Below are 25,349 nucleotides of genomic sequence, written 5' to 3'. Positions count from 1 at the left end.
GCATGTTAAATGTGTGTGTATGTTTTTGCATGCGTGTTCCTGTTTATGCTGTGTGTGTGACCTCGACAAAAAAAGAGACTCCTGTGCCCTTGACATTTCCTTCTTGTTCTTATGATGAATTGCAGGGGTTATTTACTAGTTCATGGGAGAGAATCACAGATCCCTGCTTTGTTCCCAAACACTCGCAAAGAATGCAGAGACATCCATAAAAATAACTGCTCTGGAACTTTCACTGTCATTCCTAATCGTAAGATTCGTTGTTCTATTAACTGGAGTGTTAGTAGAACTAACACTAATTGGACCCAAAATAACCTCAAATTATTTAGCTGGCTAATTTATGATGTTGTAAATAACATTTTTAGATTTTATAATAACTATAAATTTGGAAATGATCATTTCTACAGCTGGTGTCTCCTGGTTTTGTCCAAACAAATTAGATGAGTTGCCTTTTTTTTTTTTTTAAAGAGAATAAATAATAAAAATAAAATAATAATTATTGCTGGCCTGAATATAGAATATATTAGGAGTTGAGCCATTGCACAGTATGTTGTTTTAATACCTTTTTAACTATTTGTTTACTTTATATGCTGGGTGATCTTACTCTAATAACATCAGAGGCTCATTTCCATTTCCCTGTAATTGAAAATTAAGTTTTTGTGATTCTGACTTCTTTTTTGCAAATTGCAAACTATTTTTTACAATTTCAAGTGTTAAAACAAGATTTTTTTTTTTTATTAATTTGAATGTCCAACTATAAAATGTCAGATCCATTCATTCATTAACAACTATTTTACAACATCAAGAACTACATGCACACATATTTAGACGATTTACTGTATATCACTGGCTTCTATAGGTGCCGTACTCAGATGTGTCCTATGTAGGATTCCAGGAGGTGTACTATGTCTGCTCTGTCCATTTTGTGACACCCTCACATAAGCCGATCAATCAGCTGTAATGAAACCCATCAGGTCACCTTTGAAATTTATCATTTTTTTGTGTGCGTAAAATGAAACGCCCCTTGATGGTATGGAAGCTATATTTAGATTACCTATATGCTAACATATCTCTACCCCTCCTCCCCTCACAAAAAAAGGGGGAAAAAAAAAAGCTTATGAATTATGCTGAGATACTGAGACCATATGCTAGTGTGCTATTACCGAAAGCCTGAGCTCGGACATTTGACTTTCTTCAGTCCACAGTCACAGGTTTGCGGCACTGAATTTACATTTTTACATGTAAAATGATGTACCTGTCTTCAAAAGTAAATGCACCGAATCTGAAAGTTTTAAAGGTAAACATAATGTGAAAAGGTGCTTTGTTGCTCATCAGCGGGGGAGAATTTTTTTTTTAGCAATCACCTCGGTGTTTGACTTATCTCTTTCGTCCTCGTGGTGTGTTTTCCTCTCTGTGTTTCTGTCGCTTGCCGAGGTTTGAGGTGCTTAGCATCTCTTGTTTGCACACAATCCGTCTGTGATTATTGCCCGCTTCAGGCTTCATGCACGGCGATGCGTCTTTTCACAAAGCAGCTTCATTTGCATAGATTTTGCCAAGAACCTCTCAAATCTCCGGGAGTGTGCTTGAAGACGAGTTAAGATGAGCAATCATAACGACACATCGCCTGGTTTGTTGTTAAAGGCAGGCAATATCAGTATCAGCTGAGTTGCACGAGAGTAAATTGGCTCTTTAAGTCAGAGAGGGCCCACAAAAACTTATCAACTTGTTTCCATGTGATTGGGAGGATTTCTAACACTTCAGTGGATTTTCCACAACAGTGTTTTTTTTTTTTTTAATAGAGGCCAAACCTGTCTAACTGCAGTCCGGGCCCGACTCTGTGGTTCATTTTCTGCAGATGGCACATAAAAAGTCCTTATTCGAGCATTTGCAAAGAAATAAGCTTTTCTTACGTGTTTGTTGATTTGTTTATTTATTTTGTTGTTGTAATTTTTTTTTTCTGCTGAACACAGCTGCTTGGGCCCCGCCATGCAGAAAGGCCCAATATGGCTCTGTCTGTAAATCGGAGTCCGGGGGCCACAAGACAGAAAACAGAGGAGAACCACCCGGCGAAATTTAGCGCACGATGGCTCCCAGCGGGCGTCATTTGGGGACCAGAGAGAGTTTTTTTTTCCTCATTCTCTCTTTCCTTTTTCCTGCATGGTGAGCAGGTTGGAAAGCTCAGCCCTAACATTGCTGCTGACACAACCACTCAGGGACGGCTGTAACAGCTCTCTTAGCATGGCACCTGTTATTGAGCCGTCAGAGAGAGGGAGAGAGAGAATGAGAAGAGAGAGAATATGGGGAGGGAGAGAGAACAAGGAAAGGAAAAAGGAGTTAGGTGTGAAAGCGGGAAAGAGTGAAACTCAATTGTAATTTCAGGGCTGTCACAGTTGTGAGAGCCGGTAATTCCGCTGCCGTATCAGTGAGTGGTCGTACTAGACTGCCTCTCCGTGCTGAGACTGATCTCTTCCCTCATTGTGCAGCCTACCTACATTTTCATTCATCTCAAATCAAGTAAACAAACGGACTCTAATTAGATTCACATCGGGCTACTTTGTAAACAGACAGCAGAGATATGTGTCTATACAGCAGTCACACTCCTGCTCCTCCTATTTCGCTGCTGTGTTTCCCTGGTTGAACACATTTTCTTCACACTGTCTCTTTTCCATTTTAATGCTTCTAAAATCACTCGGACAAGCCTGTGTGCCTTTTCTGCAACTCTTTTCCATTTGTCTTCATCCCCTGAATACAATTGGCTCCTGGATTGATGTGATTCATAATGCTTTCATCAAACTAGTAATGATTCTAAATAATCCCTATCTCTCAAGTCTTACCAAGATAAATGACCTCGAGTACAGTAAAAAGAGGGGGTGATAATAGCAGATGATGTACTGTTTTCACTATTCTGTTTTTCATTCCTAATTTGTTTTCTCTTGAGATGATACCAGGACAGAGATATTTTAAAGATTTTCAGAAGAGGTGAACACAATTGTTGTAGAAACAAATACTGCACATACAAAGGAACAAAAGAGAGAAAGGAAAACACTTTGGTTTATTTTCTTTGAGCCAATCATCAGAGGTACACGCCAGGCTGCTGTCCATTCAAGCACAGCAGTTGAATTCCTCTGCAGAGCAATCAAAATGGATTAAACCAACCACGCTCCAGCTGCCTCCACGCAAATCAGATATGCCTGTGATGATGATAATCAATCCATAATAAAATAACACAACATAAATCTGATAGTGTTGTTCCAACAATTTTAATAACATGGATTTAAATATTGCCATGTGCACTGGGGTGATTTATTGATGAAAAAGTGCTATCAAGCTTATATACACCCCGTTTCTGGTGGCCCGCCAATAATACCATTAACTGCATTGTTCAAACTCATTATGTGATGAGAAACACAATAATAATCGCAGGACTACAAACGCACAATTTCTCCCATTGAGCTAATCACTTTCGCTAGCATTATTAGCCCCCCCCCCTTCTCTCTCTCCCTCACCCTCTCTCACCCTCCCTCACCCTCGCTCACCCTCTCTCTCTCTCTCGTCATAAATCCTGGGAGAGGCTGGCGTATAAATCCCTAGTGCTGAATTAGTATTGTAATTTCTGGTATCCATGCATGCTTTGCCAGCACAGACCTTGGAGTTATTAATCTGGGGGGACAGGTGCCACAGAAACAATATGCTGAGCGGTTGGCCTGGATACTGGGCCGACCCCACCCGTGCCAAAGCCCTCAGTGCATTCAATTAGAATTACAAGATATGGACTGGAGCCCAGTTTTAGAAAGCATAAAAAAAAAAAAAATCTGAAAACTGAAGGGATTTCATGTTTTATTATTATAAGTTAAGTTTCAAATTAGTTTTTCAAAATTGTGCCTATGCAGAGCTTAACCTTTAAATATAAAACAGGACTTCCTGAAGAACGGCCACGTTGCATCTTTAAACGTCTGAGTGTCGGAGCAGAGCCTGTTTTTCGAGTCCCATAACGTGTGAAATTATTTGGTTTACCACCTTTCTGATAGAAAAACTGTAACACGGCACATATGGCCCACTGACAAACATGACAGATAACACACTTTGTTTGCTTTTGTTTAGGCACAGCCTCCACTCCTAATACAAGCCTTTTAAGTGATCAAAAAGGCCTGGCGATATTTGATGTTGTCTGTTAAGAGTGAAGGAGGGGGGTAGGGGGGGAGTGTCATCCAGTGATATACAGCTCCAGTCCTCTGTCACACAGCGCAGTGTCTGCTGGGAAATAATCTGACATCTTGTGCTCGACACATCCAAGCGATGAGTAGAGCAGGATGGAAAAGGAGGGGGGGAAAAAAAAAAAAAAAAAGGAGGCGGGGGGTAAGAAGAGATAGAAGGCAGAGTGATGGGACAAAGAGGAGAGGGAGGAGAGAGAGAGAACGAGGGAAGTGGGAGTGGGAGAGTGAAAGGAGAGAGAGGACACAATCAATTCAGCAGCCCCGTCTCCATCATGTCATCGCCTGTCAGCATAGATTTAAGAATAAAGCTTTTGAGAGACCTTCCAGAGCTACAGTCTGATCAATGCTCTGGCGGTGTTGGCCCAGATGTCACTGACATGCATCACACGCTCTCTCAAAACACAGCCGACCCTTCTGTAACTGCATCACTGGGAACTATTCAACCTTACTACCAAGTTTGTAGTGGGATGCGGCATCTGTTCGACAGGCCATGTTCCTGTCTTCTACGATAGGTCGCCATCCGCATGTACAATCCTCCACACGGCACAGAAACTGGATGTTAACCGTGCACCCACAACTTGAATATACCAATGGGAGACAGAAAACTGGAAGTACATATGTGCGAAACCATTAGAAAAAACAGAAAGGCAAAGATGAAGAGATAGTGACGGGGTGAATAAATGGAGTCATTAAGCATGTGTTTGTGGGAGCCTGGCTCCCATATGACAGCGCGGGGTGGCAGGATGCTTCTGCTGCCTTTTCCCTGTAAACAGACAAACAGATTGGCTCTACAGCCTCTCTCCTCTGGGCAGCCTTTGCCTCCTGCTTTTTGGGGAACACTTAGGACTTTTCCCTCCGTGGCTCTCTGGAAACACTAGTTTTTGTGCTGTGTTTCAATTTATAGCACAGCTTCCTTTCGTTTATCAACACATGTCAAATTACTATTTCGTCTGTAAATCCCAGTGATTAAAAATGTAAATCTGAATTTGACTAATGAACATGAATGAAACAGAACATGTTTTAGTGAAAGAACCCGATGCATGTTGCTCCTTAAATAGCTGCTCTCCTTTCCCTCTTTCTACTCAGTCGACCAGGTTACAGTATGCAACACTTTCTAAACCCTCTGAGATGGATCCGTAAAGGTGTCCCGTGGCCATGTGCAGACACACAGTGGTTTGTGTCCACTGCCAAAACAGCAGAAAATAAGCAATGCTGAAAACAAATTAAAAGTGGATATTTTCATTGAATCAAATAAATAAAAATACTTTTCTTGTTCATATTTGGCCAATTGTAACTACAATTTCTTAAAACCACCAGGTCATTAATATCCTCAAATGTAAGTAAACCTCCAGACTCAAATGTGCATACATGTGGGTTCCTGCTGACCCAGCCGTCTAGGACATGTGCCGTCAGCTTCGACCAGGAACTTTTTCCTCATGTTCACTGTCTGCTGTCAGCTTGAAAAAAAAAATGCTGTTAAAAATAATAACTTAAATGTGAATATATGGACAAAATGATTGAAAGTGCCATCTTAGTGGCACAAAAAACTAATTAAAAAGCAGTACTTGGCAAGTGTCAAGTGTCATACTTGAGCATGCTTTTGTTTTTCATTACATTTCAGTTCTTCATGTTGTAAACAGCATTTCAGGATTTCTCAAAATGCACAGAAAATACGACTTTAAACACATATCAGATGGTTTAAGGTTAAAAAAAACAAAAAACAATCATCAGCAAAAATATGTTAATGCCTTGGCCTTATAATAATAATCTGGAACAAAATAAAGTGTTAAAAATCCTATCTGCCAGCAGAGTGGAACAAATTCTTCTCTGGCCAGTGGAAAGAGAAAACCACTGTGATTCCATCTCTGCAGCACACAGAGGAAAATCTACCTCTGAGTTCAAAACATTATAAAAATCTTGAAAAGAAACCGTTTTATCTCAGTTTGATCTCTATACTCTATAGTCTGACTCTTTTTTTTTTGCTCTCACTGTGTTCATGCAAACTGTTATTCTTACTCAGCTGCTTCGACTTCCGTGTGTTCAATCCCCTCCAACCCTCTCACTCTGTCTTGTCTTTTGATTTCAGTGTGGAGGGCAATCGTTACGTGAGTGATGGTACCCATCAGTGTAGTGCATGTGTTGTAAAACTGTCAGCCGCTGACAGATTGACTGACATGGTCAACCCTTCGATTACCACCACAGAGCGCGCCTGGTGAGAGAGAAAAAGACACCGAGCGAGAGCCGTGCATGGAGGACACACGAGGGGAAACAGGTGCATCTAGAAAGTCGTGTTTTATTTTGCTTTCTTCTGTGAGCACTGATCAAATCTGGCACTAAACTAAAACCATAAAACAAATATTGTTGATTTTAAAAGGAGTACAAGAAAACGAAAAACAAAAAAAAAGACTGATATATAGACAAGGAGTGTTCCCGTGTAATTTCCAACAGCTGTTGATTCAAAGGGAAAAACTTTATTTGGTCCAGATGGTCTCAGTCAGTGGCAGAATGAGAGAGCTGACTTCATTGGCTCCAGCCATGTGTTTTTCCTCCTGATAGAAATTAAAATGGTCGTTCGTTTGTCACCGCTCACTACACAGCTTAAAATGTAGCAATGAAACGTTCCTTGGCGATAATGCACCATAATTACTCAAACGCCTGTTCTTTATCTGCAGCAGAGGGAGCGCAGAAGGAACATTTTCCTCAGATGAGATTTTAAAACCCAGAGCTTGCTTAACCCACAGCAAAAGATGGAGAACAGTCAAAAGTATTGTTCTTTTTGAGCGGGAAAGAGCCATAAGTCTGTCATCTTGTTCAAGACCATAGAAAATGAAAATCCCAATGCTATGCGACTTTTTCTTTAAAACCGAAACTATAGAGGACAGTTTGATGGCAGCTTCTGTAGCTGGAGGATGAGCCCGAGTATCTCTGCCTCTAATCAGATGTAACAGGCTGTAGTAGCATAGCGTAGCAAGTATTAGGGTGATAAATGTATTTATTTTAGCAGTGTGATGGGTATTGATCTCCACCACAGGTTAACATTATGGAGGCCTTGGAAGGGAAGAGAGTGGGCGACACTAACAGCACACATCTCACACCTCACAAATGAGGTGAAAAACACACTCTGTTGCGGAGGTGTGGAAACGTTAACAGTGGCCTTTGACTGCCAGTCGAACATAAAATCAGTCATTTATCGGAAATAAAAGTTAGGGTGTGCCGAGAGAAAAGACAGAAGCATGACAAAAGTTGAGTCACAGCAACATGAAACTGACACAGAGCAGAAAACGTATCCACATGCAGTTCTTTTTTTTAAGACTGTGGTGCAGCTCCAAAGGCACTCACGAGCATGTACAACTGAAGCGTAGACACGACCTGTGGTCGTTTGACTCAAACGTCCACGACAACATCATCTTCCCAGCGCATTAACGGTGATTGCGGTGAATCATGCAGGGAAATATAGTGATTGGTTCAATAGAGCGGGCTGAGCACACTCATAGTGCTTCATGAAAAATATACAATTGCTTTTAAGCTGAGTTTCACTTCTCTATTTGTCTTTTGATCTTCCATCTTTCTCTACTTTGTTCAACCTTTTGGTGTTAAAACGGTGGAAGATGATTCATTGAGCTTTTTTTTTTTTTTGAATGCTAACTGAAAATGTCAGCTGCTTTGTGAGAGGGTCAGACAGAATTTAAATGGTAAACTTCTATTTACTTCTTTTAACTTAAGAGAATCATATTTATGAGTTGATATTACTACTAAAAGCATGTGTACAAAAGAGATTTACATGTATATTATTCACCGTTATACTCAATATAATCACTCAATTTGAATTCTAATAAAAGATAGCTTATAGCATTGCATTTTAATAGATTATAACCCTTAACAAATGTCTGCTAAAATAACTGACTCTTAACTTTTAGTTTCTTTTAACTTGTCTCATTCTGTGTTCTTCTGTCTGTAACTATGTGTTTCTTATGTTGCTGCCTGTCTTGGCCAGGTCTCCATTGAAAAAGAGATTTTTAATCTCAATGGGACTCTCCCGGTTAAATAAAGGTTAAAATAATAATAATAATAATAATAATTTAGATTGAAACCATTAATGATTTGGCAATATTCAGACTGATGTAAAAATAAAATAAAGCAAAATGTAAATATTTTCTCATTTGCAAAGACAGAATTTGATGTCTCTTAAATTAAACAATAATAATAATAATATATTTGTCTCCATAATCGAACTGAAAAGAGAAACGTGATGAAGGATTTTGTTAACGTATTTCAACCTGAAAAAGTATCTGTTAATTTTAATTCAAAAATTGGTAGAATTAATTGTAATTGGAAGAATTGCAGCTCAGTTTGCACTCAAACAAGATTTAAAAAACACAAGTCTTGTTTGAGCTCTTCAGTCACAGCTGTGAGGTATTCACTTCACAATTTGTTTGGCTGCACAGACGCTGCTGAACGGCCGCAGACTGTGAAACACTAAGAGTGCGGTGTCGCTCTCATTGTGGCTTACTCTATAAACACAGGACTTGATTGGGTAGTCTGTGTCTCCACTAACATAAACATTAAACTTACCCCCAATGAACTGGAGAAAGCTCTTCAGAATAATGCGCGGAAATATCTACACAGATAAGAGGTGAGTAGTCATTACCAATATTAATGAGGGAATTTCCACGCTGAAGTCCATCATGATAAGTAATAATGATCTGCTCCGATTAGTGATATATTTGTGTTATTTATGAGTTTCTTTATTAGGACTGCTCTCACAATAAGCTTTCCTTTGAGGTGAAATCAGGATGGCGACCTTAAAGACTGCCGACTAGCAGACTCTGCTACAGTACACTTCTCACTGTGGACTCATAAATTCACACTTCACTGACCTGATGGACAAAAAAAAACCTGTGCTGTCTTGCTCCAAAATAAGGACACTTCACTCTCCCAGACACCGAGGACAGTAAAGCACAACATACAGAACAGTATGTGCATGTTTAACTTCCAATGTACACGTTCTGAACAACAATACTAGGGGTGATTTGCGAAACAGAATTTTTAACAAAACTTTGAAAAAAAATTAAAATAATCAGTGTATGAACTATTTGCCACTGAAAGAATGTCTATAAAAATGGAAAAGAAAAATGTACATCCCTGTGGACTGATGTGTGTCGTGTTTTACGTGGTGAAAGGATCAGTGGAAGGTCATCTGAACTTTTCCACACATCAAATCATCAGCTCACCTGAGACCCTCCGGAGACCACTTAGTTCACTTTACAGAAAAGTGAAGGAAGGAAGCTCATACGCAACTTTTTTTTTTTTTTTTTACTTCGTTTCTCTGTAGTCTTTCTTTTTTTTTTTTTACTCTGCAAAGTAAGTTCTAGTTAATTCAAGTGATGGTTATTTCTAATGTATTCCTTTAATTGTGCAAAAATAGTGACATTACAGTGTTTGTACTTCTTCCTTGTTCTGCTAATGTGCATACTCGCCTGTGTGCGTGTTGGCATAGTTAACTGAGTCAGTGAGACAAAGAGGATCAAGAGAGGCTATCGGCAGATGAACCACAAACATTTGCATCTCAGGAAGTGCGTCAGCCGTGCGGGACAGTCCCAAGATCGAGAGCATTACAGCGCTTTAGCCCTGTTTCATACACACACAGATGGACATATATGGACATGTTGACAGATATTGGAATCAATGCAAGACCTGAAATGCAGTGGTTTGTTCCAATTCTGCAAACGGAAAAACTTGTAACATTTCAGAGAGCTTACACTGCATCTAAGTCCAGTCTTAAAGCTACATTGTTTATTTATTATTTTTTATTTTTCCATTATGTTACTCTATGTTGTGTTATCTGTTTCCTTCTTCCAGTAATATTGCATTAGATTTCCAATATTCATGGTGTGTTTTTCCATCTTTCACAGATCAAGACTTCATAGGCTTTTTAGATGAAAAATTATCAATACAAGATGAAGCATCAGCAAAAAAGCAGTGACACATTGCCAACATGCTCTTGTTCCCGGTGCCAGCATCAATAATTCAGCCACCAGCTCATAACTTTATTTTCAATGCATAATTGAGGCAAACCAATGATGGTTGTTCTTTCTTTCTTCAGCCGTTTACATGTTGAGCAATTTTTAAACAATAAGAAGAGCAGTCCATTAAGATTTTACCATCCTCTCTTTATACTCCAGTAGAAGCTGGAAAGTAAGGACAGGAGCCTGTGGGCCGCTTTCTCTCTTTGTGCTTTGTGCTCGGTATTGTGAGAAACGGGTTGATTTCAGGTGTTTTTGCTCTGCAGTTGTAGCTATTGTAAGCATGAAAATGTTAAAATGATAACTGTGGGAAAGCTGTGGTGGGTAAATGAAAAAGTGTAGACTCCACATTTAAAAAGTGTGGTTTGGAGAGAGAGGGGGTCTCAGGGGGAAGTGAGGTTTCTGTACCTGCATTCGTTTATGAGTGTGCTGTGTGTGTGTGTGTGTGTGTGTGTGTGTGTGTGTGTGTGTGTGTGTGTGTGTGTGTGTGTGTGTGTGTGTGTGTGTGTGTGTGTGTGTGTGTGTGTGTGTGTGTGTGTCCTTCTAGTGGCTTAGAGTGGAGCAATTATTTAGATATTTAAGTTGCCTGTAAGGTTTGCATTGTATTAAGCTACTTTAAAGGGCATTTCCTCGATCCAGTGACTCATTATATGACCTGACTCTATTTCTCATTTGTTTTGTACTACTGCTTAATAAATATTGATTTACTATTTTAATTACATGTTAATCTCAAAACACTTAGGTGCCAGAGTTATGACTCTCTCAAGTCATACTGCAAATTTCCTGTTTGCAAATATTTATTGAGGATGGCATCCTGAGAGGGCTATAAAAGTGAATAGCAACCATTAAAGAGAGACTAGCTGTCTACAATATCTGCACAAGTGTCAAAATCAGCATCACAAGTTGACCCAGCTTCTAATCAATTGTTTGTACTCTTTTTTTCTTTTCTTTTTTTAAGCTATAACTACAAGGGCACAAAATAGTTACATATAATTTCAAAATCTTTAATTTCCATTATTAAAAATCTTTTTTTTAAACTCTATTTTGCCTGAACAGTACTAAATCAAAAAATACAATTTAATTTGAACTTGTCAAATGAACTGAATTTTCCCAATTCTTTTAGTTAATTAGAAGGTGAAGAATGACTTTTTTTTTTTTTTTTTTTTTTTTTTACAAATTGGTGTTAAACAGACAACCTGGAAGCAGTTACAATTCATGTAGTTCTAGTACAACTTATGATCAAAAAATGATTAAATCTAAGAATAAATGGATAAACCCTGACAAAAGCCTGACAAAAGCCTGGAATGACCAGATAAGATCATATATATATATATGATATATATATATATATATATATATATAATATATATTTATATATATATAAATATATATATATATATATTAAATATTATATATATATATATATTATATATATATATATAAATATTAAATATATATATATATATTTATATAATTATATATATAAATGTATATATATAAATATATAAATATTTATATAAAAATAAATATATTTATTTTTATTTTTTATTTATTTATTTATTTATTTTAATTACAAGTAACCCAATCCTTTTAATAGTTTATATTTTTTTGACTAGGGCTGGGGAATGATTTATGCTTTTATGGTGCCAAGTTGCTTTGGTTCAATCTACTCTCAAAAAATGCCCTGTAGATAAAATCACTCAGTTTCAACCTGAATACATTTTACATCAGAGTGATAGCTTCCTGGTGAGGCCTTTGTGCATCATTAATAAAGTGTAGCCTCTCGCGACAGTTTGCATGAGTCATTCAGAAAACTACAGAAAACAACATTGGCTTCAACTTCTGCCTCTGAACTCTGACAACTCGAGATTCATACCATAATGTGAGGAGTAATTTTCTCCTTAAAATGTTTTTTAAGAAATGAATAGGGAAAAAAGTATCATTCAGGAATGAGTATTGAAGGCAACTATCAGTATCAGTACTACTATCGAAAAATATTTGAACAATACCCAGGCCTATTTTTGACAGATTATTTAGCCTGGCTTTTTTTGGTGTAAAATATATAAAAATGTATGATTATCAAATGAATTTAGATAATAACCATTAACTGTGCTCCATAAGGTCTTGTTATCATCATTCAAAATTATTTCCCAAACTTTGTGAAGCGTAACTTACTGATCACCGCAGGGAATTTCTCAGACTTTGCAGGGAATCAAGCACGAGAATTTTAAAATGGAGGCAAATAATGGGGCGAACACTGGAGCTATTTTCATCTTTCAGCGGATTGCCTTATCTCATATGGGTTTTAAAGTATGTCATCATAACTAATTAGAAAGCAGTGTATTGATGAAGGATCATGTTTTTTTCCTGTTTCTTTTCTGCCCACATGGAGCTTCACATATGACCTGTGAAGAACGGTTTCAAAGTGAATCACAGGAAGCCAAAAAGTTATTCTCGACCTCTTCATAGCAGGCATGGAGTCATGGAGGCCTGTGACTGTGCAGGTCTTTGTAGTCATCATCAGCCTTTGCCTCAATCGCATACTTCACTTTAAAGTGTTTCAGACTGTTTTTAGTATGCAGTTAGTTTACACGATAAAAATGTCAAAATACTTAAAAAAGCCAGCATGCACAGTAAAACTGGACCGAGGCAAAACAGCTCCTGTGATGGCTTGGAATAAGTAGTATCCCATCTTAGCATCTGTATTATTTCTGGTTGTATACTAACAGTGACAATACAACCTTTGAATAGTCCTTTCACAGCACTGCCGCCTATATTAACCTAAATACTTTAATACGTATTCCTGCCCCTCCTCTCTATCACTCGTGCTCCCTCTTATACTCGTGCTTTTTCACTTCCATTCCAGATCCTTCCATCAAAAAGATATATTGAAACGGAGAATGCATTAGAATGATTGGGAAGCTGAAAAATTAAAGGGAAATTTAGTGTGTTTGTGTGTGTGTGGTTGGCGGGAGGAGGGGGGGGGGTGGGTGGACGGGAAATCTGTGAATGAGGAACAGTAAACAACATAATTCAAATCCCATTTGGGCTGAATAAAATGGACAATGTGAAAAAAAAATATTTACTTTAGATGAGAGTGTGCAAAAGTGTGTGTTTGGGAATAATCTATGTAGTGGGGTTTGTTCCTGAGATCAAGGTTGCTGGTTTAATTGAGCCTGTACAGGACGCAGGGCTGAGAGAGCAGGCAGAGGAGCATCGATAAACTATGAAATGGTTCCAATATGGCCAATCGATGAGGCTTTGTGAGCAGCTCCCATGGGGCTTTGATTTTCCTCTCAAACAACAATCCAGGATCTCTGCTCTTCAAAGGCAAACTCCATCTTTGCTGTTATTGTTGTTGTTGCTTTCCTCATGTTTGAGTGATATCACTGAGGTCGATTTCTTAGACATCCATGCAGGCTCTCCCACACTTGAATCACCCGGGAGACGGCTTCTGTTGGTCTGTGCAATGGTAACAACAACCAATAAAGGTCAATCTCCCATGGTAATGGCCAATTGGGTTTGTTCCCATTATTGGAGCTCTGAGCTGTGGTCAACAGATGGGGAGCTGGCATCACCGACCCAAGTTACACTCCAACCTTAAGGAGCCTGAGCTCTGTATCCAGGCGCTGTTGTGCGAGCCCGTGTTGGCCTCTACATCACTCCTTCATGCACAGCTCCTGTATAAGGAGGACCGTCACAGTAGAGTCACAGGAGTGCTGCCAGTGAGGGCTAACCGTCTAACCATTTCAGCTAATTGCCTCATTAATGATTCACTGGTGTTAGGCTGCTCTAGCACTTCGCTGTGGGGAGCAAATTGTTCTGATTGGTTTGCCTCTGTCAATTATTGATGAGGCAGTGAGCTGAAGTGCTAACACCTGGCTTTGGAGGTCCAAATGGCCCTGCATTCCCATCACATACTCTGTTATCACACACCCTGGGACCACATTCTGTCTTGAAGGGATGGAGTCTTGACGGTTGCTGTTCTCTGAGAGTGGATGCAGCATGCCCCGGGGCAATGGCTGTGATCTCAGTTGTGAGGATATTAGCTCATGGAACATGGCTCACTGCTGTGCAAAATGTGGACAAAACAGAGACCCGTAGCTTGCAGTGATTTGTGTGAGTAACAGAAAGCAAATAGAAACAATGTCACATGGAGAGGGGCGACTGGCAATGCTGGATGATGTGTGTGTATTTATCTGTATGTGTGGCTACAAATAACAGTAATATTGGAAATGACTGAATCATCATGTGACAATTAATTCAAATGATAGTCTTGAATGGGGCAGATCAAATTAGGGGTATTATATATCGATATCGTAATATGAGACAAGATGGATGTGATATTATTGTGATATGGTATAAGTGTCATCTTTTCCTGGTTTTAAAGGCTGCATTACTGTAAAGTGGTGTCACTTCCTGAACTTACCAAACTGAAACTGTTCAGGCTGTTCTATTATTTTCCTTTACCATTAATCATTATACCTTAGTCATTATATCGGCAATACTGATGATTATGTATCAGAGATATCTCACTGAGTAAACATTTTGTGAAAGCACAAAAAGTCAACCCAACAATATTGTTGCAATATCAGCTCGTCTTTGTCTTCTGTATTTTTTTAGTAACACATTGCACAAATTGTCTATAACCTTATACATCTCCACAAGAATACTAAAATAATGTTCAGTATAAATTAAAAACAAAAATTAACATAAACAACTAATAAATAACGTAATCTTTGGAAATATGAATATGAAAAATAATAACTTCATATTTCACAGGAATGACTGGAGCTGTAATGGCACGCAATGCGATGTCAATACATTCTTTGTTTATGGTGATTTATAATGGGTGCAGGCGACTCCTTTACAGTAGGTTCATGTAATTAGATCTCCAGTAGATACTGTAGTTGCTGTGTGTAATAGCCCACCCACAAAGACCTCCTTCTGGCTACATGAATCACCCTTACACAGCACACAAGATGCTAAAAAGTCTCTACTAACTTTGGGCATTTCAAGACACAAACCCGAGTAAAGAACAATGTTTTTAAGTTTTAGTGGAGTAAATGACAAACAGATTGAATAACATAGACATGAAGTAGACTCATCCACACACTTAGTGAATTTGCTCATCTCTCCTTGGCCTTAATTGAAGCTGATTATAGAGTCACCCCCCATGCTGACGCCACTGTCACTCTGAATCTCAGCCAACTGGGCTTGCCATGTACACTCACAGGGTGGTCACTCTGCCTTTCTTTTTACACTGGCACCAGTGACAGCCGAGCCCACCCTTCTCTCCAAATACAGTGACTGTGACTCACTGTGTGTCACCATAAAGCCCAGACAAGGAGACCGAGTTCAGACAAGGGTCCAGTATAGCTCACAATGTGAACTTCACTCACAGTTCTCATGGTGCAGTGTGTGTGTGTGTGTGTGTGTGTGTGTGTGTGTGTGTGTGTGTGTGTGTGTGTGTGTGTGTGTGTGTGTGTGTGTGTGTGTGTGTGTGTGTGTGTGTGTGTGTGTGTGTGTGTGTGTGTGTGTGTGTGTGTGTGGAAGAACGACACTAAAGTGTGTGAGAAGATTGTGGTCTGAGTCACACTTTAATGACTTTTCTTTTTCTGTTCTTGTCCAACCCCCTCCTTCTCCTCTCTCCCGTCCGTCTTTCTCTTTGTGTTAACAGATAACCTAACGACTGAGCAGTGATGACATCAGAGCGGCTGACCAATCGCACCAAGACACCTACAAAGCACAACATTCAAAATGACTTCACTGAAGAACAACAGACAAGACCCGCTAGAATCCTTCAAAATCCCCACAGTGAAATCCTCAAAAGCCTCTTACTACTCCTGTTTCCCTCCCTGATATTTTACCTCCAGCTTTTTTCTACAAAAACATGGAAAAAAAAGGAAAAAAACAGACTCAGAATCATGAGATGGTTGACAATGCCAGATAAATACATCGGAAGGACTATTTTCTCTTCGGTGGGAAGATCATTGATGCATGCTTCTGTAAATAGATCATAATAAAACCCTATTCTTATTCCTAATATAGGAAACCTACCAAGTCGCTCTCACCAAATTCATAAACATTCATTACTGTGGATAGAGTACTCATGGTTCGATATTTTCCATATAAAGTCAGTATTCTTCTTACCTATTCAGAGCCCATGTAGTTATCATTTCAAATATTATTTCTCTAGTCTTTGGAGTTCTTTGGACTGTAAAAATTGTACTTCTTATTCCTTCTTATTCACTTTACTTAACAGCCTAGTCTTCCTCTCCAATATCCATACTAGTACATGTAAATAGAGATGAATGAAGACAACAGCATGGACCAGACTATAATGTATATTTACCACCCTGTTAGGTCACAAATGGATATTTCAGACAACCTTTTTAAAAGTTTAAAATACTTGAACTTGTTTTCTGGTAGACATAGTCCCAGGTACCGGGACACTTTTCCTATGTATTTGAATAGATGGATAAAGGCATTAGCTATAGGTAATGTTATTATTTGACCATCTTACAAGGATTATAAGGAGGACATTCTTTGATAAGCTCCACTGGGAAACAAACTGAAGAGGAAAAGCAGGCAATTCACTCAAGACACTAACCTGACTTTGCACTTTTAAGCATTAGTTTTTAACATTCACTATATCATCAGATGTTATTAGTTAACATTTTCTCCCAGTATCTATCTTTTTTATTAATTTTTTTATTTCTTATTTTAATAATTGCCTCCACCCTTTCCATGTCCACGTTGTACCTGCTGTAGCAAAGCTCAGTCTGAGAGGGACACGCTTTTTTTCCTTTGCATGGTTTGAAGCGGAGCTCCTAACCTGAGCCTACAGACGGGGGCAAAAAGAACACCTCACTCACTGCAATGTAGACATGAGGACTCTGACCTCCATCTTCTGTGGACTACGAAGATAACCAAACGGACTGACAGATAACACGCCAAGCCAATGAACACACGACCTCAAAGATTAGCCCGTCACTGGTGAAGACAGAAAACCTTTGCATGGACAAAAGGGAAAATACGAGCTTGTTGAACACCTCATCTACACCATCATGCATCCTCTACCTCTCAGTGTGTGCTGTGCATCGAGGAGCCCATGTCTTTTCAGCGACCCCCTCTATAGGCCCCACAGTCCACTTTTCTGCTGCATGTCCCTATAGAGCCTCATGAGGAGAGTTCAATGTTGAATGCTACTGACGGATGCATATGGCAACGAGGGAAACAAAACAAATGCTCACTTTGAAACAATGCTCACACATATGAGCGCATGCATACAGATACACAATCAGACAAAGCACCACTCCAATATGCTGCTGTATATATGTGCAGTATGTATAGTTTCAGATGCTGTACTTTGCATGTTGACTTGTAGTTGGAACGTGACCATTACTCATAGAAGAGGATGTGCAGGTAGTCAGTGGGTTGACTCTCTAAACCAATGCAACTGCTGTCAGCTTTACATCTCCGTTAGTTTCATGTCTCCCACTCTTATTGTGAAAGGTTGTCTTCCGCCAAACAGCAGTGCTGATATAGTTTGAACTCTTTGAAGGGACACAGCCTCCCTTTTGATGTCAGACAGAACCTGGCAACAGTGAGCGTGGGTAGAAGAAGAGAGGAGGGAAGGCAAACTGGGGCGCTCCAATTAAGTGGCAGCACACAAAGTGGCATGGGGCATCCTGCCAGCAACTGTCTATTCATCCTGTGTCACAGGGATTTGCACGTCTCAATGAGTCTACGCACTGACAGAGAAGTCCAAGAGCAAAGCAAAGGAGAGCAGAGAAAGGAAGCAAGGCTTGGCAGAAAGGATGGAGGGAAAAAGAGACAATTTTGACAAAATTTTAAGGATGTGTTGAAGCCTATGGTTCAGTATTATACTGATCTGACCACCTATAGGATATTTCTTTCTGACCTCCGTGACAAGTTTCATAACCCATTCACCTCATACTGTTACACAGTCATGCAGCTCTCTGGGCTGTCACGACCTCACTTCCTGTCTGAGGTTAACTTTGTGTTAATGAGCATAGCCCTTGGCTCAACCTGATGTTCAGCCTCGCGGTTAAATACCCGTTACCCTCTGTGATTCTTTCATACCTGCCTACTACATCTGTACTCTCACTGGACACAGCAACAGAAACATCTTACCAAGTGAAAAATGACATTGAGTGAGAAGGAACTTTTTTTCAGTTTTGACTCAAAATAATAAAAATCTGATTCAAATGTTATCAGCTTATCACTAAAAAAAAAAAATTGATTTTTAGCAAAAATACACATGGTTACCTACTTTGTATGCCCGACTGTACAGCTAATTCATATGAAGAAATCTTCTTCACAAAATATTGTCAGAGCACACGGAGTCACATGAAGGTATTTACAGTCAACATGTAAACAAACTTAAAATTAAGACTTACGACTTAGCTGTGATTAGTTAAAGAAGATTTAAAATACAGGAAGGATGAAGATGTCACTCAAATAGCAGACGTTGCATGTGACAAGACACTGACGCATTGCTTCTTTGAGCCTCAAGGCTTTCCACTGTTATAGAAGCAAAACAAAGCCCCTTTTCTGCACAGATGTGGCACGGTATGACAGGTTTATTTTGCCTTTCTGTATCTTTAAATGCAGTCCTGAAGTACTGAAAGAAATACTATGTTGCTCCACCCTGATAGTCAGGCAGCACGTAAGCTTTCATCTAACCAGACCCTAACCAGGATCAAAACAATATGCATATTTGTACACCTTCAGATGCAGAATGTGGGCACAAACACACAGAAGCACATCCCTAGTGTTTTTGTGATATACACAGAAAAGGACACACACACACACACACACACACACACACACACACACACACACACACACACACACACACACACACACACACACTCCATGCTAATCTAAACAGCAAGGCTGTATGTAAACAGATCGTGGACATAATGGGATTGTTCAGTGTGCAAACAATAAGCTGTTAGCGTAATCACAGGTCAAAGATATATTACTCAGAGGGCCACGCTGTATGTATATTAACATGATGGATATGTGGGAGAGAGGAGGGGGCAGGGATGTGTGGGATATGGCGCTCTACTGATTCAGATTTACCCCCTATAGGGCCCCGTCCGCTGCCTTTCTCTCCTCTACCTCCTTCATATGGGCCCCACTTAATCAGCGGTCCTTCTTCTCTTTCCCCGTTCAGCCGCCTCTTTCTTAGAAACCAGGTTCTTCCCTTTCTTTACCATGTCCCCCCCTCTAATACCTCATTCCTGTCTGTTCCTATCTGCACCCCTTTCATCCTTCTTCCATCTCCCTCTTGTCCTGCGCAGATATAATCGGTTTCAGCAAAGCAGACAATCCATCTCTGTAGTCAGTGGGATACCAGGATAAAGTAGCTCCACAATCTTGTTTTTGGATTAAGCAAAGAGAGGTCTGAGTGAAATTGGGCAATTGAGGCACTTCAGCCATGTCTGACAAATAAACACAAGCAGGGAAAGAGCAAGGCAGAGACAGATAGACAGCACCATGTTGGAGATAATTATACAGATATTTCTATGAACAACGTGTTAAACAGATCAGCTTTGTGGTTGCTAAAGATGGATGTTCACGCCACTTAATCATGTTTAAAGCACTGCGCTTATGTGTCTCAATGAGTAGCAGCATACAAGTGCCATGTCAGTCGCGATAAATCCTGCATAGCCTCCTCTACACTGTGTGCACAATTATTAGCCAAGTTGTATTTTTGAGGATTAATTTTATTATTGAACAACTACAGTGCTCTCGGTCAATCCAAAATGTTAATAAACCTCAAACCTGAATATTTAAGAAAGTAAAATTTTGGTTTTGGCTTTCTTAGGAGAATATCTGTGTGTGCACAATTATTGGGTAACTATTAGTGGGCAGAATTATTATGCAACTAAATGAAAAACTCTCACTTGTTTATTTTCATCTGTAAAAGTGAGAATAATAAACAAACAACTACACATTTACAAATAAACATTTCTGACATTTCAACAACAAAAAAAAAATCAGTGACCAATATAGCCACTCTTCTTTTCAATAACAGTAATAAGCCATCCATTCATGGATTCTGTCAGTTTCTAGATCTGTTGATGATCAACTTTTTGTGCAGCAGCAACCACAGCCTCCCAGACACTGTTCAGAGAGGTGGACTGTTTTCCTTCACTGTAAATCTCCCGTTTAAGAAGGGTCCACAAGTTCTCAATAGGGTTTAGGTCAGGTGAGGACTACTTCGATGCATGCGATGGAGCATTGTCCTGCATAAAAATCATGGTCTTCTTGAAAGATGCAGACTTTTTCCTGGACCACTGCTTGAAGAAAGTGTCTTCTAAAAACTGGCAGTAGGTTTGGGAGTTGATTTTGAGTCCATCTTCAACCCGAAAAGGTCCAACTAGCTCATCTTTAATAATACCAGTCAAAACCAGTACCCCACCTCCACCTTGCTTGATTCTTCTCAAATCTTTGGCAGTTAATTTGCGTCTTTTTTTCTCAACACGTTTCTTGCGACCCTGCTGACTATTTGCAACTAAACGTTTGATGGTTCTTTGATCGCGCCCCAATATCTTAGCAATTTCAAGAGGGCAGCATCCCTCTGAAAGACTTTATAAAATTTGTGACTTTTCAGAGTCCGTTAAATCTCTTTTTTGGCCCATTTTGCCTGAGCAAATAAAGCTGCCTAATAATTATGCACACCTTGATATAAGGTGTTGATCTCCTTAGGCCACACCCTCCCTCATTACACAAATACACATCACCTGATATGCTTAAATCCAATAGGCATTCAAGTTTATAAAGCTTGGAGTTGGAAAATATGCATACAAATTATGATATGGTCAAAATACTCACTTGCCTAATAATTGTGAACACAGTGTAAAAGCTCACAGCCTATTAACTTATCTCCACTTTATTTGATTATTATCTAGCCCATTCTTTCAACTGTTTAATAAGTCCATATGCCCCTGAGTGCAACACTCCATTAGTGTCATCACTGGCTTGCCTGTGTGTGTACTGCGTATGTCTGTGGACCACTGAAGCTGATACACATTGATGCCAAGTGACAGAGTAAACACAGAGGCAGAACAGCGAGAGAAAAAAACAACCTGAGACAGACAATAGGTACAAAGGTGGTCGGATTGATTATATCAAGACTCTCTGCCACATGGATGTTTGGCTTCGGATATGGTTTAAGGCTTTAGTATGGACAACCAATACATAACCCAATACAGTAAAGATGTCAGCAAAGATACAACATGTTATTTTTAAGTCAACAGTTATTGGCTAGTAAGAATGCATCCTTTAGAAAGTAAAATTGCCAGTAAGACATAACACTTCCACTTAGTCAGAAGGCTACAATAGATTCACATCATATGGCATAATAAAGTTGAGAAGCTGGGGGAGCTGATTGTGCCGGCTAAAAGCCGAGGTAAAAGTCTCATTTCTTCCTATACACAGTCAACGTTATGTAACAGTTGGAAGGCCTCTATGGCTTCAAATGTCAGTATAAAAGAGTGACAACTGTGTTCGAAAATACCTGGTTGTTTGATAAAAGTTGAAGGTTCGAGCCTCTGTACATAAAAACCTCAAGGAATAAGTTATAACACAAATGTGCATTTTGGCAAGATTTCTGTTGTATACACCACTAAGATAGCATTTAATTACCAGACCTAAATTCACTGTGTGAATTTAAGGATCCAGCCACGCTAAATGAAGATTGTTTCCAGTCATTGCATCCTAATGGCCGTAGACCTCAGAAACCATCACCCAATGTAAGTAGAGTGCAACGCGCCATGTCAATAAATGACCTTTGCAGACTTTTTTTTTAGTCTTATACTTTCTTTTCACTCTACCACCGTCACTATTGTTAGAACTACATTTAAAAAAAAACAACAACAACACTGAAGCGTTATCGCAATTACCATCCTCGCTGGTAGCTGGTTGGTCCGCCCTTCAGAGTGGCTGAGCGGACCGTCATGCAAACAGGGTTTCCAAAACTATTATCAAATCGAAGACTGAAGCTGAGCCAGGTTACCACTAAGAGGGAAGAAGCTCAAGTTTACAATTAAATACATTTTGAATGATTTCAGCAACTATGCCGCAATGTTTAATTCCCAGCTGCAAAAACGAAGGGTTTTGAATTTGGTGCCCATCTGACGATCACCTCGGCCTGGTATCTTATTGGGATCATATTGAGAACCATCTGCCATGATTTCTCAGAATCAGAGATGAAATAATGAAGACTAGTGGCTACAACATAAACCCAGTGGATTGTAACATTACCGGGGCACCCTTTTTTTTCTATGTTACGTAACATTGCAAATATTGTAAAAAGTAAAATTCTAATTTGGAATACATAATTGGGTAAAAGTATTTCACAACAGCTCCTCCCACTCTGAAACTCTGTCATGTAGAAACATACTGCAACAGACACAGCCATGCTCTTTTTTTTTTCTCTTTCTCACGCACACGCACACCAACCCCCCCCCCCCCACACACACACACACACACACACACGCTCTATGCCTGTGAGTGTCTATGTCTGTTGGAATGACATGATTAGCAGTGACCTCAAGCCAGACATGGCTGGGGTAGTGGGAGTGGGGTCAGAGGTGAAAGGATTACAATGAAGCAACCCATGTCAACTGCTCTGCTGTAATCCTGACCTCCAGGCCAACCAAAATGATTCACATGCATGAGCTCAACATATTGTGGGCACAGTGCCACATTACTCACAATATATCTCATTTTTTGGGAAATTTGGATGAAAAGAGGACTTGTAAAAATGCTTTAAATGTACCATATGAAGAGGCATGGGTTTTGGATGTAGGGATACCATGGATGAGGGTTGCTCTAATAGCTAGACAGCAGCAAAGACAGAGCAGACCTTCTTATGTCACATAGTTAATGACAGGGATAAATAATAGAGCCCTTAAAGCCCTTACTCCCACCTCATTCTGGCCTGCACATAAGCTTGAGCTCTAGGTGGGCAGTTAGCCATCAAGCCCCTCACTAAGATGAGGTGGGCTCCCAAGAAGATTGGGGATAGGGGGCTGGAGAGTCAAAGAGAATCGGATTAACCAAAATGCCTCAATTGGAAGAAATGCTCTGCTCTGACCTCAGTGTAATACCATTGATAATTGCTGTAAACCAAATCTTTAGCATCTGATTAGGTAATGGAGGAAATCACAACCTTTAGCAGTAGTGAAATAGCTGTCGTAAAGGTGGTAGGTGAACGTTTCAAAACTTGAAATATCCATGTTGCTACTCTAGAAACAAATAAATGGGGAAATAATACATTTCCAGAAGCTGTGGACAGGTGGCATTTCAGCCTGCACCATTTAGCCGTGCAGTCTGGTTTCTGACAGCTTGATTTAGTCTCCTGCACGTGAGCCAGAAAACAGAGAAATCAACGGCAGGAAAAAACAGCTTAACTAGATTCCAATTTGCCTGCTTTGAAACACAATTGATGAAGTTGATGCACGTGGAAAACACAGAAGGAACTTATGGGTAGCTGTACAAAGCTTACTTTGATCATGCAAAGATTGTGTGCACTAATTCAGGGTGAAATACACTGTGCAGTCAGGAAGGTAAAGGCACTGATTACATTCACCCTTTTATGCCATTTGAGACTGGGCCTGTTTGGGTGGGACATTAAGCTTTGTCTTTAGGGTATAAAATGGAGATTATAGTGGCTCAAGCAGAGATTCTTGGATACATGCTGTTTTTCCTGCTGTGAACAGGGTGTAATCCTTCACTTTTACAGAATGGAAAAGTTTGTAGAGTCCAAAAAGTTATGAATAGATCCCTTCTGGGCCCCCTACAGAGTAGAGAGTGTGAGACAGCAGGGGATAACCATATGCTATCAAAGTGTTCTTCAAAGCTCCCATCTTTAGTCCACGAAATTATACAGTATCATCACATACACCTGGCAAAAACAGAAGAAACATAATTATGCAGCTCAGTGTACTAACAGAAGAAAAAAAAAACACGTTTCTTGAAAAATATGTTTTAAGAAATCTGTTGGCTTTGAACGTTTTTTTTTTCTTTACTTGGTGTAAACTTGGTTTGAACTGTGGCCGCGGCCCGACAGTGTGGGCCAGCTCATAATTTTGTTTTTACATGCTTTTAAAATACTGCTTCTGGTGAACAATTAAAAATTTATGATTCCTATCACAATGAGCCCCTTCACTGTTACCAGAGGTTAATTTGTGCTCGCCCCTCATTTCAATTGTACTGTAGTAAATGTCCACATTATTTCCCACATGGGCCTGGATGAGGGGTTTGATTATCCTAAGGTAGACCTTGGTTGGCTCTGTTATTGTCAGAGGGGTCGTAAGCTGCAGTAACAGCTTCTAGGGTCTTATTGCTATGGCGATCAGCCCCTTGCCACTTGGCCTCCGTGACCCCAGTCACAGATAAGCTTTATGGGAAAGCACATTAACATGCTCTGGCAGTCACCTCCCTCCTTTATCAAAGGCAGTTCTGTGAAATCAAGTGTTTATGGACCCCCAGTGAGGGCATAGTGCTGCTGATTGCCTTTATTAGAGGTTGACTGTAAATGAGCTGGAGGTGGACAAAGGACTTGTAGTAGTGGGGAGAATTGAGGATATGATACTGATGTTATTCTCACTAAATGAGCAATATCTTTAATGACTGCAACACCCCATGAGCAGGTTACTAGCCCCTGGACTGCAAATACTGTCTGCAGTCTAAATATATCCACGTCTTCCACTCTTTATACAAAAATGGACACTACAATAACATAAGAGACATGAAATATGCTTATAAATATGATGTAACATTATTTTGGAGTTGTTTATTCGGTTGTGACAGAGTCTTCTGTTACTGTCTTCTCCTTTGTCTTACACTGATTCTATCAACTAAAATGTTCTGTCTGTGTTTTCTTTATTTCCATGGATGTGCCACTTATGGACATTTTCCTGTGGCTATGAAAGGCACCATGCTTAAAAAAAAACCCTGAAGTGTCAGTAGTGAGTGCCTGCTTACAGGCCGGTGACTGGTGTAACATCCTCTCACTATGTCTGCAATGATGGATGGTGATAGCCCTGTGTCTTTGTACACATCAGGGGGG

General features: G+C 39.7%; 1 protein-coding gene across 1 annotated transcript in view; it reads left to right on the top strand.

Annotated features, from left to right (window-relative positions):
* Positions 1-20,163, top strand: part of mafa (MAF bZIP transcription factor a) — a 77,172-nt gene extending 57,009 nt beyond the window's left edge. Inside the window, exon 3 of the mRNA XM_069693626.1 lies at positions 15,915-20,163. The gene's annotated coding sequence lies outside the window, so the exon portion shown is untranslated. The remainder of the gene's footprint in view (positions 1-15,914) is intronic.
* Positions 20,164-25,349: the final 5,186 nt, after the last annotated feature.

Source organism: Brachyistius frenatus, unplaced genomic scaffold, assembly GCF_029030835.1.
Source record: "Brachyistius frenatus isolate BFR_SWC_R1_liver_20210118 unplaced genomic scaffold, ASM2903083v1 Contig_15, whole genome shotgun sequence".
NCBI lineage: Eukaryota > Metazoa > Chordata > Actinopteri > Embiotocidae > Brachyistius > Brachyistius frenatus.
This window is presented reverse-complemented; position numbering and strand designations above follow the sequence as displayed.